The 17,628-nt window shown below is 40.6% G+C and overlaps 1 protein-coding gene and 1 pseudogene across 1 annotated transcript in view; one reads left to right on the top strand and one right to left on the bottom strand.

Moving 5' to 3' along the window:
• Positions 1 to 17,628, top strand: part of LOC141582573 (uncharacterized) — a 71,775-nt gene that overhangs the window by 28,133 nt on the left and 26,014 nt on the right. The window lies entirely within an intron of this gene.
• LOC101044178 (V-type proton ATPase subunit G 1 pseudogene) overlaps positions 6,296 to 17,628 on the bottom strand; it is an 11,496-nt pseudogene continuing 163 nt past the window's right edge.

Below are 17,628 nucleotides of genomic sequence, written 5' to 3'. Positions count from 1 at the left end.
ACTGGTCGCTGGGAGAGTCTGGCAGGACCTGGGAGGAGGCGGGTGCTGGGACTACACCCAGAGAAGACAGCAGCTGAGTCTGCCTCAGTGAGTGCCGGCTCCACTGCCCAGCCCTGGGGAGTTTGGGTATAAGCAGGCACTGTGCAGACCCTGAGACAGACCCACAATGTCCCCTGCTTGTCCCCGGCCACACTGCAGTCTCAGTGGGAATCATGGGAGTGCAGTGACCTAAGGGCCACAACCTGGTCACAGTCAGTCCACACCATCCATGTGCTGTGTTCCTGCTCCGTCCTGAGCTCCTGTTATCAATAAACAGCCTTTCCATTGGGGACTTCTGGATTACTAGTAGGAGGACATGTGGGAAATAAAATGATGACCTAATATGAGGAGGCTGCAGGGAGGGGAGAATGGAGATGGCTTTTGGAGCAAAGACCTGGGCAGCTGCTTCCACAGGGATCCACCTCTGCTCACAGAATAGGAAGAAAAACTTAGCATCAGAAAGAAAGATCTCTATTATTTGTCCCTGTGCTGACTCATTGGATGCATTCATCATGAATACCTACTCAAGCAGCTGTTCTTCACGCTTGGGTTCTTGGTGTCACTGTATTGGTTTGGTTAATCATGTTGTTCACATATTTTTATGTGTGCTCTTCTTTTTTCCATGTTATTCACTCAGTTAAGAGTTGTATTAATATGTGTACATGTTATGGATTGATTATTTCTTGTTTTAAATATGCTAACAGAGGAAGTTGTGCTTCAAATCCTTAAAAGCTTTGGTATTAGGTGCATAGAATTTACAGTTGCTGTATGTTGTCACTTGAACACCTTCTTTCACCAGTATAAAATGTCTCTCTCTTTTTTTTTTTTTTTTTTTTTTTTTTTTTTTTTTTTTTTTTGAGACAGAGTTTCGCTCTTGTTACCCAGGCTGGAGTGCAATGGCGCGATCTCGGCTCACCGCAACCTCCGCCTCCTGGGTTCAAGCAATTCTCCTGCCTCAGCCTCCTGAGTAGCTGGGATTACAGGCACACGCCACCATGCCCAGCTAATTTTTTGTATTTTTAGTAGAGACGGGGTTTCACCATGTTGACCAGGATGGTCTCGATCTCTCGACCTCGTGATCCACCCGCCTCGGCCTCCCAAAGTGCTAGGATTACAGGCTTGAGCCACCGCGCCCGGCCTTAAAATGTCTCTCTTAGAAAAAAAATGTTTCTCATAAGATGTTTTGCTCTAATACTAACTTTAGAATAGACAGCTAGACATAAGCAGGAGGCCTGAGAAAATGGAGTTCTAGAAAATCTCACACCCCAGAGACCACGCAAAACACAAATGCTAGATACAGAGTTGAGGGTAAGTGCCTATGCAGGAACGAAGCTCCTTCAGATGCCCAGCGTTCACTCACTCTGAAGTTAACCTGTCAGCGTGTAGGCTGATAATGGGGGTGAAGGCAAAGGAGAAATTTCTAAGAGCTATGTAGGTGCGATAAGCGTAGATTTGACCACTATACAAGTGTCCTGGGGTGGTGGTAGTGAGCAATGCAGCCATTAGGTAGAATTCCTGTCAAACACTGGGCTCATGTGTGTAGTAAGGGAGGGTCCCACAAGCCATGGCTTGAAAACTCTGTGGGGAAAAGGCAGGGACTTAAGGCAGAAGCAGAAAAACTAGAGAAGGAAATAAAGTGGAAACTTAGGCAGGAACTTCAAGAAAAATCCAACATCATAAAAACTCAGTGCACAATTTTCTATCAGCAGCTCGTCCTGTCTTATCTTTCAGAGTATACTGTCTCTCTAAATAAACTATCTGCACTCTGTTTTTCTTCAATAAATTCTTTTTTTTTTTTTTTTTTTTGACTAAATTGTCTCTTGGCAAAAAACTTTCTCCCAAGACAAAGGATGGAGGATTGCCACACTTACTGGTAACGCTAATGTAGGCACAGCAGCCTTCTGTAAGTGGTTTCATGGTCTTTTTTGTCCATTTTTTCATGTTAATAAGATCACTTAATGGGGGATATACCCTCTTGACAAGATTTTAAGTACATAATACGGTGTTGCCAGCTGTCAGCACAGTGTTGTACAGCACATCTCTAGAACTTGTTGCTTTTGCAAAGCTGCAGTTTCATAGCCCTTGAGCAGTGCCTCCCCATTTCCTTCTCTGCCTACTCCTGGCAACCAGCATTCTACTCCACTTCTATTAGGTGGACCATGTCAGATACCTCATATAAATGAGGCTGTACAGCATTTCCCCTTCTGAGACTGGCTTATTTCACTCAGCGTAGTATCTTCCAGGGTTTTCCCTGTTGTTGCATATGGCAAGGTTTAATTCTTCTTGAATTTGAACAGCAACCCATTGCACCTATGTACCACATTTTCTGTAAACAGCCAATGATTAGTGGACCTGAGGCTGTCTCCTTGTCTTTGAAATTGTGATTAATGCTGCGATGAATAAAAGTGCGTGAATATTTCTGCAAGATTCAGATTTTCATTCTTTTGGATGTATCCTCAGAAGTGCTTTTTATTTAAAGAGTTTATCTTTTAATTTAGTCTGTCCAAGTGAGTGCCTGGTAGGAATCTACCACTTCAGTAACAAGAAATTGAGAAATGGACCCTGTCCCTGCTTTTCACAGGTTTTGTCTCAGCTCTTCAGTCTCTGGCCATCTATGGATTGGAAACCCGCATCTGTCATAATGAGGAATAGTACTAGTGTGGGCTTGAAATCATCAGTCTCGTCCTTTTTCATCCATGTGTTGTTATAAATTATGGTTTTGGTCCTTGACCCCATATCTTGCCATACAACTCCTAAAACACTTAAAATCACCAAAGTCTTTTTGTATGCTAATGAGATGATTTGGCTGATAGTCCCTACATAACTTCAGAATGGGGGCAGGTCACAAGAAAGACCAAGGCAGGGTTAGAGGGATGGGACTTTCAGCCTCATCTCCCAATCTCTGCGGAGGGAAGAGGGGCTGCAGATTATTTACCAATGGCCAATGATTTACTCCATGAAGCTTCTGTGAGGAAGCCTCCATAAAAACCAAAATGGGACTGGGCTGGGAGAACTTCTGGAGGGCTGAACACATGAAGATTACTGTATGGATGGTGGTGCATCCCTTCCCATACATTGTGCTATATATGTCTTCATCATCTGTATCCTTAGTTGTGTCCTTTGTAATAAACCGGTGAATGTTCTACTGAGCTCTGTGAACCATTCTAGCAAATTAATAGATGCCAAAAAGACGTAAAATCTTCAGCTTATAGCTATTTGGACAGAAGCACAGGTAAAGGAACCTGAGGCTTGGGATTGGCATAAGTAGTGAGGCACAGTCTTGGGGAAAGAGTCTCAAATTATAAGATCTGACCCTGTCTCCATGTAGATAGTGCCAGAATTGCATTCAATTACAGGGCAGCTGTGTGGTGTCCTCTGCAAAATTAATGGCTTGCGTTCTAGGGGGAGGAGAGAAATTCCCACACATTTGGTCATGGGAATATTATGTGTTGATTGTTGTGGTGTGAAAGCAGAGCAAAGACTGTTTTTTTTTTATTCTCGACTGAAGTCCCAAGGCACTGAATTATACTCAGAGTTCTTTCATTAGCCTTTGGCATGATCAAGTGTATTTTCGTTGTTTAGCCTGTGCTAAAATCTGCACCTTCCTCTTGGCTTTTCCCTTGTGGTGTCCCAATCATCATCCATTTTAAGGAACGTTCCTGTTCCATTTATGGACAATCATAGAACCCTCAGACTTCACAAGCTGCCTTAGGTAGAAACAGGAAGCATTAATGTGCATTTTCTCTTTGACCCCACAAACCTGGCCTGTGTGCTGACTATAACCCAAAACTTGTCCTGAACAAGAGCATAAACACACAGCGAGGCCATATGCCCAGACACATGCAATGGCCAAAAGTATTTTCCACCTGAACTGCCTTGCCTGCCTGTGTGACAATGACCACACTAAGATGTTTATCTGAATAGCTCAGTATACATATTGGCTGGATAGAAGGTCACAGATTCAGTGAAGAGTCTCAGATCTTTGTTCCAGAATGGAGTAATGCCTGCAAAAATGTTTCCTGATTCTGGTGACAAGAGGGGAGACTGGATCTAGAGATCACAGTGTGGGATCAGACAAGAGTCCTGTGCCTTATTTCCTTGTAGGGCGGATTCTCTGGGTTAGCACTGGGATCCTTCCACATCCTGAATGGTAATCATTACCCTCATCCTCACACAGAAATCCAGAGTATTCAAGGAGGCCAAGTGGCCAGACCTGGAACAAGAGCCCTAATAGAGAAGAACCCTGCAAGTTGGGAAACAGCAGACATAATTGTTTGGGGCTTTCCATGTGAGGTAGTGGGGACAGGCCACATTATCTACATGACTCTGCTGCTTGTTCCAGTGCAGAAGGAGGTGGCCCTTATTTCTAGAAGATGAGGCTGTCTCAGTGAGCACACAGTGCAGGGCCCTGGAAGAACACATGGGACACATCACTGCTAGCATAGAGCTGAGATAGTGAGGGCATAGCCACCCATGCATGGTGATAAATGATTGGTGTTTTGTCATTTACCAGTTCCCGCTTCTGACATCTAAAAGCCTGTGCTGTCTCTTCTGCTGACACCAACCTGTGCACTATCTCAAGAGAAAACACATAAAATGCACAATAATAAAATAATAAGATATGTCTGCATTACATAGCTCCTAATTGTTGAAATTTTCAATTTCTGTCTTAAGGTTAGAAAATGTTTCACCGTTTGTTCAAATTATCTCCTGCATTACTTGCTGAATTCTGTGGTTGTTTTCTTATAGATACACTTGAAGTTTATCATTTTGATGAGAGCAGAATAATAAACATTCTGAAATACGTTTTCAATTATGCAAGAAACAATATGTTGTATTTTATTATAAACTTGGTAATTTTGTTAATTCTAATGAATATTTTAAATGATAGTTTGATTTTATTCACATATTCTTGCCATTAAAAAGGTTAACGCATTCAGAAAATGTTTCTGCTATTCTAACATCTTTTGCCTCTGATTTCTTTTATTTGATTGGATGACAAAGAATCTTTCATTTTTAAATGATTATCAGTACACCAAGTAAAGATATGTAACTTTTTAATTTCTATTATCTATTAATTTTTTTTGGAGACAGAGTCTCATTCTATCATGGAGGCTGGAGTGCAGTGATGTTATCTCAGGTTTCTGCAACCTCAATCTCCCAGGTTCAAGCAATTCTCATGTCTCAACCACCTGAGTAGCTGGGATTAGTTATATGTGCCACCACACCAAGCCAAGTTATTTATATATATAATTTTTTTTTTTTTTTTTTGGTAGAGATGGGTTTAGCCATTTTGGCCAGGCTGGTTTCAATCTCCTGGCCTCAAGTGATCTGCCTGCATTGGCCTCCCAAAGTGCTGGGATTACAGACATGAGCCACTGTGCCCAACCTATCATCTAGTCATTTTCATTAAGAGAAACTAAAAGCAGGCTAAACAATTATAACAGTAGTCACTGTTAACTGTTCGAAGGAATGGATGACTTTAAGACTGGCTGCTGCTTTGCATAGGTTACAAATAACTATTTACTACTTTGTCATAGATAAAGTTTCTGAACTTGAAAGCATTGTGGGGAAAATAGTTAAACCATTCCTTTCTTCAAATAATTCTTTTATTGTTGGAGGTGGTTTATTAGATTTAAAAAAGAAAAAGTCACCGCTGGTATATTTTGCTTGAGCCAAAAGGCATAGAAAAACAGCATATAACCATTACATTTCTTTTCTTTTCTTTTTTTTTTTTTTTTTGAGACGGAGTTTCGCTCTTGTCACCCAGGCTGGAGTACAATGGCGCAATCTCGGCTCACCGCAACCTCCGCCTCCTGGGTTCAGGCAATTCTCCTGCCTCAGCCTCCTGAGTAGCTGGGATTACAGGCACGTGCCACCATGCCCAGCTCATTTTTTTGTATTTTTAGTAGAGACGGGGTTTCACCATGTTGACCAGGATGGTCTCGATCTCTTGACCTCATGATCCACCCGCCTCGGCCTCCCAAAGTGCTGGGATTACAGGCGTGAGCCACCGCGCCCGGCCCCACCATTAAATTTCTAAGAAACTTAAGGTTTAAAAAAATGAGATCTTTAGTTCTAAGTTTGTACAAAGAAGCTAGATATGGTATTCTCAAAAACGTGAAGGGACCAACTGTATAATATGCAAAAATAATTCAATTCTTTCTAATAAGAACGTATCTAGAACTTTGCTAGACCTTTTTATTCCACAAGGGCGTCTAAAATGCCAATCCATGGAACAGGTGCTTCTCTTCTCCTATCCATCTAGACAGGCATTTTCATGGATTTCTAGCTGGATGTCACAAAGGCCAAGAGGTTATTCAAGACTTCTTCCCTGTTCTGCTGGAAGTAGGTCTGAAGGATGGCCATTTTATTCTGGGTCTCCTTATCCACTACAGTGTTGCAACTTCTGTGAGGTCCCATTGCTGCATCTTCCTTAGCCTTGAACTCTTTCTTTCTCCGCAGGTAGCACCGTTCAATTTCAGCCTGAAGTGCTTCCTTGGCCTGCTTCAGCCTCTTGTTCTTTCGCTTGTGGGCCTCCGTCACCTTCTCAGTGGCCCTCTTCTCAGCCTTCAGCACCTGCTAGATCTGCAACTGACTGGCTATGGCGACAGTGAATCTGAGATCAAGGCAAGTGGCCTAAATCAGTTCAAAGGACCCTGGGGTTAGCCGACCCATCCAACCACAGTCTCCACCTGTACTCTGCCGCTTCTCATTTCTTGCAAGTAAGTCACCACCACAGAGATAAAATGTTAGAAGTTATAGCACAAAGTGAGCACGTGAGTATTTTTTAAATCTTTTAAAATATGTCTTAAAAGTTTTTACACAGTACATAATGCATTCATGTTACATATTAACGGATCCTGTTTGGACAGTCAGATTTCTTTCAGATTAAAGATGAAGTTGGCATTTTTTAAGAAGGTATTTTAAACCTATTATGGGAGTTTCTATAGTGTGGAACAATACTATATAAAGCAGTATTTTATATGTGTCTTAAAAAGTCAGCTAAGAAACTAGATCCAGCTGAGAAAAACACTGACTTCATTTGCTTTTGTTTTATTTATATCTGACGTATATTATAAATGATTTGCTATGTCTTTGCAGATACGCTTAATTGAGGAAAACAGATATTTGTAGATATACATTACAATTTACATTACCTTTGTATACTCACATTTATTTAAAAATAAATTAGTAAGAGCAAGCTGCTAAATGTTGGCAAATCTAAGAGTGCTCAATTTGACTGTTCATCCTAGCACTCACAGAACTTACTCCGGTGCCCGCTAGTCGCAAAGAATCTTGAATTTACACCAAGTAGTAATGTGTAATAAATTCTTGAATTCTATTATCTAGTAATTTTTTTTGAGACAGTCTTACTCTGTCATCCAGGCTGGAGTGCAGTGTCATTCATCAATATATATCTAGCACCTGATACAGGAGTACATGACACAGAGTGGATGCTCAATAAATATTTATCAATAATTAAACATTTTCTCCAGTAGGTAAGCAAAACACCTTAAATAAATGGCATGAGACACCAACTGTTTCATCATGGAACACTGGGAGCTTCTTGCAAACATCCTCAGACTACTTATCATAAGTGGATCAAAAGTTAAACAAAACTGAGTTCTTCCAAAACTAAAGAAGTTCTTAAAATGGACAAAAAGGCAGTAACATTTTATTCTGCAAATGTAATATGTAAGCTTAACAACATAAACTAAATGTAAGCCACCACAATACTAAGATAATTCCAATTTTGCTTAGTCTTGCTCTGGCTATTTTTTTTACATATAGCCATTCTCATTTCTCTTTTTTAGTGATAATTACTATATATTTTTTCAGTTTTGTTTATTTCGGTAGTTTTGGGGGAACAGGGGGTGTTTGTTTGCATGGAAAAGTTCTTTAGTGGTGATTTGAGATTTTGATGCACCCATCACCCAAGCAGTGTACACTGTACCCAATATGTAGTATTTTCTTCATCACTCCCCCCACACCCTTTCCCTCAAGTCCCTAAAGTCCATTATGTCATTCTTAGGCCTTTGCATCCTCAAAGCTTAGCTCCCTCTTACAAGTGAGAACATGTAATGTTTGGTTTTCTATTCCTGAGTTTCTTCATTTGCAGTAATGGTCTCCAACTCCACCCAGGTTGCTGCTCCACCCAGGTTGCTGCATGGTATACGTATATATTATGAAATTCTACTCAAACGTATAAGGGAATGAAATAATGCCATAATATTAGAAAAAAGCTTATCGAAATATATTTATACATATATTTATATATAAATATATAAAAAGCTTATATATGTGTGTGTATATATATATATCTATATATATCTATATATAGATATATCGATATATCACATTTTCTTTATTCACTGATTGGTTATTAGGCATTTATGCTGGTTCCATATTTTTGCAGTTGCAAACTGTGCTTCTGTAAACATGTGTGTAAGTATCTTTTTTATTTAATAATGCATTTTCCTCTAGGTATATACCCAGTAGTGGGATTACTGAATGAAATAGTAGTTCTATTTTTAGATCTTTAAGAAATCACCATACTGTTTTCCATAGTGGTTGTACTAGTTTACTTTCCCACCAGCAGTGTAGAAGTGCTCCCTTTACATCATATCCATGCCAACATCTGCCATTTTAAAAATTTTCTTAATTGTGACCATTTTTGTGGGAGTAAGGTGTTGTCTGATTGTGGTCTTGATGTGCAGTTCTCTGATGATTAATGATGTTTTCATTTGTTTATTGGTCATTTGTATATCTTCTTTTGAGAATTGTCTATTCATGTCCTTTGCCCACTTTTTGATGTGATTGCTTATTCTTGCTGGTTTGTTTGAGTTCCTCATAGAATCTGGATATTAGTCCTTCGTCAGATGAATAGTGTGCAAATATTTCCTCCCAATATGTAGCTCATCTCTTTACTTTGCTTGTTATTTCTTTTTCTGTGAAGAAGCTTTCTAGCTTAATTTAGTCCTATCTACTTATCTTTGTTTCTGTTCCATTCACTTTTGAGTTCTTGATCATGAAATCTTTACCTAAGTCAATGACTAGAATAATTTTTCTAATGCTATACTCTAGAATTTTTATGGTTTCAGGGCTTAGATTTAAATCTTTGATTCATCTTAGTTGGTTTTTTTTAAAAAGTGAGAGATGAGGATCCAGCTTTTTTCTTCTACATGTGATTTACGAATTATCTAGTACCATTTGTTGAATATAGTGTCTTTCCCCCCTTTATGTGTGTATTTGCTTGGTCAAAGTTCAGTTGACTGTAAGTATTTGGTTTTATGTCTGGTTCTCTGCTCTGTTCCATTTGTCTATGTGCCTATTTTTATAACAATATCATGCCGTTTTGGTGAATCTAGCCTTGTAATATAGTTTGCAGTGGGTAATATGATGCTTCCAGATTTGTTTTTTGTTTGTTTGTTTTGTTTGTTTGTTTAATCTTGCTTTGGCTACATGGGCTTTTTTTGGTTCCATATAAATTTTAGGACTACTTTTTCTACTACTGTGAGGAATGATGATGATATCTTGATGGGAATTGCATTGAATTTGTATATTGCTTTAATCAGTATGGTCGTTTTCACAATATTGATTCTACCCATCAATGAGCATGGCAGGTGTTTGCACGTGTTTGTGTTGTGTATGATCTCTTTCAGCAGTGTCTCATAGTTTTCCTTTTAGAGATCTTTCACCTCCTTGTTTAGGTATACTGCTAAGTATTTTATTTTTGCAGGTATTGTAAAAGAGGTTGAGTTCTTGATCTGATTGTCAGCTTGTTCGTTTTAGGTGTATAACAGTGCTTCTGATTTGTGTACATTGATTTTGTATCCTGAAACTTTACTGAATTCATGTATCAGATCTAAGAACTTTTTGGGTGAGTCTTTAGGGCTTTCTACGTATACAGTCATATAAACAGTGAACAGCAACAGTTTGACTTCCTCATCTATTTAGATGCTTTTATTTGTTTCTCTTGTCTAATTGCTGTGGCTGAAACTTCCAGTACAGTGTTGAGTAGAAGAGGTGAAAGTGGACATTCTTTCTTTGTTCGAGTTATTACTTATTAGGGGGAATGCTTTTGACTTTCTCTGTCCAGTATAATGTTGATTTTGGGTTTGTAATAGATGGTTTCTATTATCTTGAGGTATATCTCTTCTAGTCTAGTTTTTCTGAATATCAGATCTTTGTGATGATACAATATTTTAATTTTAGATATCCCTCCCTCATACACACAAACGTATGTTACTGTTTTGATATAATTCTTTTTGTACCTTTCCTCCTTGTTTTGTGAAGATTTTTGTGGCATGGATTGCTGTGCTCACTGCTGCAAAAGGTGACCTAGGGTCCTGGGCAGCTGGTGGTCATGCCGAAAAGAGTCTCAGGTTCTTTTTTGTTTTAGTGATTTCTTGGATCTTGACAGTATCTCATGACTCCTCCTGAAAATGCTGCAGTATAAAAGAGCAAACAGCTTTGGAAATACCTTAGAAGCACCTTAGAATTAGGGTGATAACTGCTTTCATAGATTCTTGATTTTAAAACAATGAGCTTTTCTCAGGTGTTTTGCTTTTTGGAGCAAAAAGTATGGGTTGTGATTTCAATTCAGTGTCACTAGCAGTCATAACATTTGATGGGTGGAGGGTAGGAAGAGGGTGGAATTGAGATGTTTGAGTCTGATTTACATTAATAGAGGTGTAATATACTGCATTTCTTCATTTGGAAACATAGCAAAGGCTTTAAAAACACACAAAGAATGGTGATGCTTCTCATTGAGATTTGTTTAATTCAAGGTGGTTTACCTTTTGACTCTGTAGAGTACTTAGAAGACAAGGGCACCTTCCTTGGACTTAGAGCCAAGACATCAGAGAGCGTCCAGAACACATTAACATTAGCTTCTTTCTGAGAAAAATTACCTCTTCCAGGCCCTGAAACAAAAAACTATATACATTTGCTGTGAAGACTGAAAATGAACAAAGTTAGGAAAGAACAGCAAAGTCAGTGATTTAGCCAGATGGGTTTTTGTTGTAGGAGCACTTGATTTCTGGTCTGTTTTGTATAGTGTGTAACTACAAAATAGTACATTTTGTAGCAATTCAAAACCAAAGTTGCTAGCATCATTTTGCTATTGTGCCAGTTAATTATAGGATCCCATTAAATGTAAGTGCACTAACATCGAATGTAAAGGAAAGTTTGGTAAAGAATATTCCAGTAGGAAAAGAACAATATTCTGTTTCTGGGTGTGACCATCATCACCCTGGTGGGACCTGTTCTGGCTTCCAACCTTGACTGCTGGGCTCCTGGCTTGGCTTCTTGAATTCCTGTTTCCTGGTGTTTTATAACTCTCTCCAGAAGCATGTTTTTCTTTTTTAATTTTTTTAAGAAATAATGTTTTGTGGTTTTTTTTTTTTGGTTTTTGTTTTTGTTTTTTTTGAGACAGTCTTGCTCTGTCAACAGGCGCCAGGCTGGAGTAAATAATTGCCTCTAGAAAAAAGAAAAGAAAAAGAAAATGTTTTACCATTTGTTCAAATTTTCTTTTATATCATTTACAGAATTTCTAATTATTTCCTAATAGATACACTAGATGTTTATTTTTTTTATACTGAGACAAAAAAGATAAGAATTTTGAACTGTTTGGAATAAATTTTATTACTGTGAATTTGGCATTTTTTTAATTCATCCTAATAAATTTTCAGTACAATTTATTTTATTCTTTGTAGATATTCATAGCATTCAAAATAAATGAAAGTCATTATAATACTTGTGTCTAGTTTTATTGCCTCTACTATTGAATTGGCAGAGATCTCAAGCTAAAACCTTGGAAAACAGCTGTATCTGTCACCATTGTCTAGGATCCCAGACAAAATGCAAGAAATCCTAGTAATTTTCTTTAGAAGTAATGATTCCTTCTAGTTTGAAGATACACTATGGAAGTATAGAAGTATATTTTATTTCTTTCTATTTTTACTTTCATAATGGCAGAAAATACGATTAAATTTAATGGAAAGCCTCATATGCATTTATTAGAAAAATTATGTGTGTTTCACTTTGAATCCTTTGCAGTGAGAAAAGGACCCAACAAAATGGCCTTAAGAAATCCACATTTTCCACCCTCACAGCCGATCCCACCTTTATCCTTCTGGGTCATCATGAGATCCTCACGTTTGAGTCCCAACATGTGCCAAGTAACCATCACCCTCTTCTTCCAGAATGTTCCCGGACACTGACAGATCTTAGGCCTGTGTCTTAATTGTGTGACAAGTAGATAGGGTAGTTGTCGTCTTTGTCCTCATAAACTGTCATGGATTTCTCTTGATCTGGATAATAAACTGCACATTTGCAATCTCGACACAGCCAGGAGATGAGGAAAAGAGTCCTAAGGACTCAGGTGCACAGATCCAAGTAAGGGTAGTTTGTTTCTTTTCACAGTGTATGGATAGTCTTAAGATGTGCCCTCACTTTTGTTAGATCTGCTGAAGCACCTCCTCTATCTTATTGAGAGGTTCTCTGAGGTGACCCTAGATTGAGTGGAGGAAGTTCCTGGACCCCAGGTGCCCGGGAGAAAGAGTCAGAGCAAGGAAGCAGGGTGGGAGCTTGAGTCTGGCCCAGCAAAGCTCAGCAGTGAGGTCACTGCCATCTTCTGGTGGCTCTGAGGCTCCGTCACCCCTCGATCCTTTCTGTCTTGGCAACATTATGTTAAGAGACGCTGTTCAAGACAAGTACGTATCTATGCTGAGAGGATCTCAGTGGAACCATGACTTTTTGGAACAATCTGTGATAAGAGGTGGAAGATGGGGAAGGCTGAGTCCTGTGTCCTATGAAGACCTTGAGAGCCAGAGCCGAAGGCGAGCTCAGTAAGAGAGAAGGCATGCTGGAAGCCAATCATTTATGGAATGGTTTTCAATAACAGATATTCATACGCACCACTAAATATACCTTTGGAAACTCATAAAGGGATTTGTATCTTTTTTCTTTCTTTCTTGGTGATGGAGTCTCGCTATGTGGAGGACACTGGTCTCAAACTCCTGGCTTCAAGCAGTCCTCTTCGTCAGCCTCCCAAAGTATTGGGATTATAGGCATGAGTTACCACACCTGGCACCTGGGAATGTATGCTTTTAGAAATTCCTCCCAACTCTGTCTGTATAAATCAAGTTTTATAATTTTTGCTGTGGCGTGAGATTTTCAATCTGTTTCTGAGTAATTGTGGGGTTTTAAATGGAAATTTAGGAGAGTAGAATCATGGAATATGACCTGAGATCATTTTAAATGGAGATCCCTAGGAATAATTTTATAATAATAAAAGTAGGTTCTTTCCAAACATTAATGATAATTTTAAAAAACTCATGTACAGCTGTTAAATACTGCCTATCTGGCACCAACACAAGTTTCTGACTTAGTAGGTTTAAGTTGGAGAATTGCATTTTTAACAAGCCCCCCTGAAAATGCTCCCACTTCAGTAATAAAATATTAAGTCAGCCTCCATGGTCAAATTAATGAATGAGCATGTACCTGTTAATTCTCTCTGAATAAGAAGTGTCTTGCTGGAGCACTGGGGCCTCTGTAACTCACTGTAAGCTTATATATTTTGTAGATAATTCTGTCTCCACATTATTCTAGGTAGAGAGGGAGAGAGGAAGCACAGCCATGGAAGTCACACTGGGGAGGTGGACACATTCGGAGAGACTGGATGAGGCACCTGGCGGTGAACCCCTGCATAAGAGACTGGGGCAAGGGGACTCCTCACTCACGGCGTTGACCATTTCCACCCTCTCCCTTTCCCTCCTGACTCTTAAGGGCTGAACTGTTCTGAGTATATAAAGAGGTTTTAGTTGCACTTCCTCATAGGTTTAAATAACTGTGGAAATGCCACTACCCATATACAGCATACAGTAATAATCAGTTTCATCATCTGCCTGAGCCCCCTTGATGGTGAGGGCAGCTTTGTTCCCAAGGATGGAGCCAGAGAAGCGATCAGGGACCCCAGAAGGGCGAGTGTTTGTGCTGTAGATGAGCATTTGTGGAGCCTGGCCTGGGGTCTGCTGGTACCAGCTCGGGTAGTGACTGGTAGAGACTGAGCCAGAGCTCAGGCCACAGGTGAGTGTGACTGTCCCTCCAGGGGACACTAAGTACGATGGCTCCTGGGTCACCACAGTCTCAGAATCCACCCCTAAAACCAACAGGAGAGACACAGTTGTTATCATAAGGATGAGAGTAACCTGGACCCTGTTTTGGGTGGTTCCCACGATGATAGAGTCCCTTCCCCTGACCTGAGCCATAAGCAAGTAGTCCGAGGAGAAGCTTGCAAGCATTTTCCTGGGGAGAAAAAAAAATGCTCACAAGGATGGGGTTAGATTTAACCATAAAACAAGATTATGTGGCAGGAGGGAAAACACACCCACCTCCTTTGGTCACTCAGAAATTGGGGGAGCTAATCTGGGAAAAGGCACCAACGCCCGTTCATCAGTGTCTCACTCCTGTGGGGTCATGTGTCTGTGTGAGGTCTCAGCAGCTGCCTCTCTCAGTGTCTCCCCAGGGGACAGCAGGGTGAAAACGGGGGCAGGAAAAGAGGAGAAGCTGATTTGCACAAAGAACTTTTTTATCCTGTTGGGTCCGGGGAGACATGAAAAGGCTCTGAGGAAAACAAACCCCAGCTGAGAAGCCTGAAGACACTTAGCCTTCGTGAGTGTCCCCATCATGGCCTGGATGATGCTTCTCCTCGGACTACTTGCTTATGGCTCCGGTCAGGAGAAGGGACTCTATCCTTGTGGGAACCACCCAAAACAGGGTCCAGGTTACTCTCATCCTTATGATAACAACTGTGTCTCTCCTGTTGGGGAGTGAGTAGCAGGCCCCAGCATCCTTTGCGTACACCCTATTGGAATCTCTTTGATGACTGAGGAAGATGAAGGAGAGAGGAATCCTGGCCATGGCAGAGATGGCCCCAGTCCTCTAACTTTTGAGGAACTTGCTGTTTCTGCAATTGAGACCTCTCTTCCCCAAGTGTTTATAATTCTGTCTTTGTTAAATTTCAGCATGTGCACTTGTTCCTCCTATGTGATTGTCTGTCTGTCTGTACCTGGACAACCACTCCATCCCCACAGGATGCAATAACAGCACCACTGCCCACTGGTATTGTAAACCTAGTGCCCATCACTGAGCTCTGCTGGGGACATTCTACGTGGCAGCTGCTGTAGCTTCTGTTCGGGGTGCAGGCGAGTTTGCCCCTTCATCCCAGGGAGGCAGATACAGAGGGTGGCTGAATCAGGACAGGTTAGGAGAAAGATGCTGGAAAAATAGACACCCATTATGACCTGAAGGAAGGAGAAGAGGGAAGGACATTCCTGGCATGAGTTTTGGAGTTGGTGTCGGTGACCTGGAGGATCAAGATGCTGAAGACCATCCTACCCCATGCAGTGGAGGAGACTGAAGAGGAAGACTGAGGTTGTCTGCTAATGGCTTCCCTTTTCATTTTTGACCATTCTTATTAACTTGGTAATATTAATACACACCTGTGGATTTTGGAGGGAAGGAACCTTTTAGCAATGAGCTAAATTAATCTCAGGCTCAGTCCAGACCTACCGAGTCAGAATTCACATTCTCCAGGATCCCGGTGGATCTGTGGTTTGGACTTTGTGGGAGAAATTATGATAAAGCTGAGCAACTTCTTCTTGACTCATTAGTTAATTCGCGTTTTTTCAGAAATGTCTATTAAGGGCCTTTGCCCAGTTTTAGCTTTGGCATTAGTGTTGTTTTGGTTTTGTCTTGGTTTTTTGGTTTTTTCCCCAAACACTGTACTGCCAGTGTCTTGCACATGTTAGGTAACTACTGCTTTCAGAGATGGTTTTTCAGATCTGTCTCCAAATCTGTAGGACATATTCTCTTTCGATTCATTGGTATCATTCTCATGGAACACCTCTAAAGGTTTCCCTAGTCCTACCTATTTATATTTGCACGAGTTTGTGACGATTTTGGTGTCCCATCACAGAAAAAGGAAAAAAGATTGCATTGGCTGTGTGTTTCTTCCTTCTACTTTTCCTTTTTGTTTTCTGCAATCTGTGTGCATAGATTCAAGTTTCTCTGAAGTAAATGCTCACCCTATATTTTCTTTAGGAGTTTTGTATTTTTCAGGTTTGGGTGGAGATCTTTACATTGATTTTTGTGTCTTGTGTAACGTAACATGAGGACCCATTTCAGTGTTTTGCAAGTGGAAATTCATTTTACTCAAAGACAATTACAGAACAGACTTGTCTTCACTGTTGTCATGTTTGGTGTTCTCTTGAAAAATACATTCACTGTGTGTAATTCGGGGCTGCATTTTTTGCTTTCTCATTTTTCCATAGGTTAGTCTTTCTGTGTGTTTGCCAGTAAGGGATTGTTTGGATCCCTATAGGTTTTATTTGATTTTTGTTTATGGCTCTTAAGCGTGTGTGTGTATGTATAATAATTTCTACTGTTATTATAGATTAAAGGGTACACACACAGTTACATTTGTTGATTGCATGATGTTGAGTCTTGGGGTCCCAACAACCTTATGACCCAAGCAGTGAGCAGAGGACATGCAAGGCGGGTCTTTAGGATGCAATGCCCCCTCCCTCCCATTTGCATTTTCTTTTTGGTCTGGTAGTCATTCCCAGTGTCATCGTTTCTTTCTTTTTTGTTTGTTTGTTTGTTTGAGACAGAGCCTCACTCTGTCACCAGGCTAGAGTGCAGTGTCATGATCTCGGTTCACTGCAACCTCCACCTCCTGGGTTCAAGTGATTCTCCTGCTTCAGCCTCCCAAGTAGCTGGGATTACAGATGCTGCCACTACGCCTGGCTAATTTTTTTCTATTTTTAGTAAGTAAAGGATTTCACCGTGTTGGCCAGGCTGGTCTCGAACTCCTGACCTCATAGTTCATGTGCCTCGTCCTCCCAAAGTACTGGGATTACAGACGTGAGCCACCGCGCCATTCCCTTCTTTATGTTCAGGTGCATTCATAATTTAGTTTCCACTTATAAGTGAGAATGTGTGGCATTTGGATTTCTGTTCTGGCCTTAGTTCACTTAGGATGATGACCTGCAGCTCCATCTATGTTGCTGCCAAAAATGTGATTTTTTTTGTATGTGTCAGCATGTGGTGTTTTATGGAGTATGCATACCATATTTTCTTTATCTTTATCCATTGTTGATCAGTGCCTAGGTTGATTCCATTTCTTTGCCATTGTGAATAACACTGCCATGAACATACAAGTGCCTGTGTCTTTTGGATAGAAGGATGTATTTTCTTTGGGTAGATCCTCAGGAGTGGGATTGCTGGGTTGGATGGTAGTTCTAAGTTCCTTGAGAAATCTCCAAACTTCTGGCCGGGCGCAGTGGCTCACGCCTGTAATCTCAGCACTTTGGGAGGCTGAGGCTGGTGGATCACGAGGTCAGGAGTTTGAGAGCAGCCTGACCAACATGGTGAAACCTTGTCTCTACTAAAAATATAAAAATTAGCTGGATTTGGTGCCACATGCCTGTAATCCCAGCTACTCAGGAGTCTGAGGCAGGAGAATTGCCTGAACCCGGGAGGCGGAGGTTGCGGTAAGCCAAGATCATGCCACTGCACTCC

The sequence above is a fragment of the Saimiri boliviensis genome, chromosome 21 (genome assembly GCF_048565385.1).
Source record: "Saimiri boliviensis isolate mSaiBol1 chromosome 21, mSaiBol1.pri, whole genome shotgun sequence".
Taxonomy (NCBI): Eukaryota; Metazoa; Chordata; class Mammalia; order Primates; family Cebidae; genus Saimiri; species Saimiri boliviensis.
Note: the sequence above shows the minus strand (reverse complement) of the source record. Positions and strands in the feature narration are given on the sequence as shown.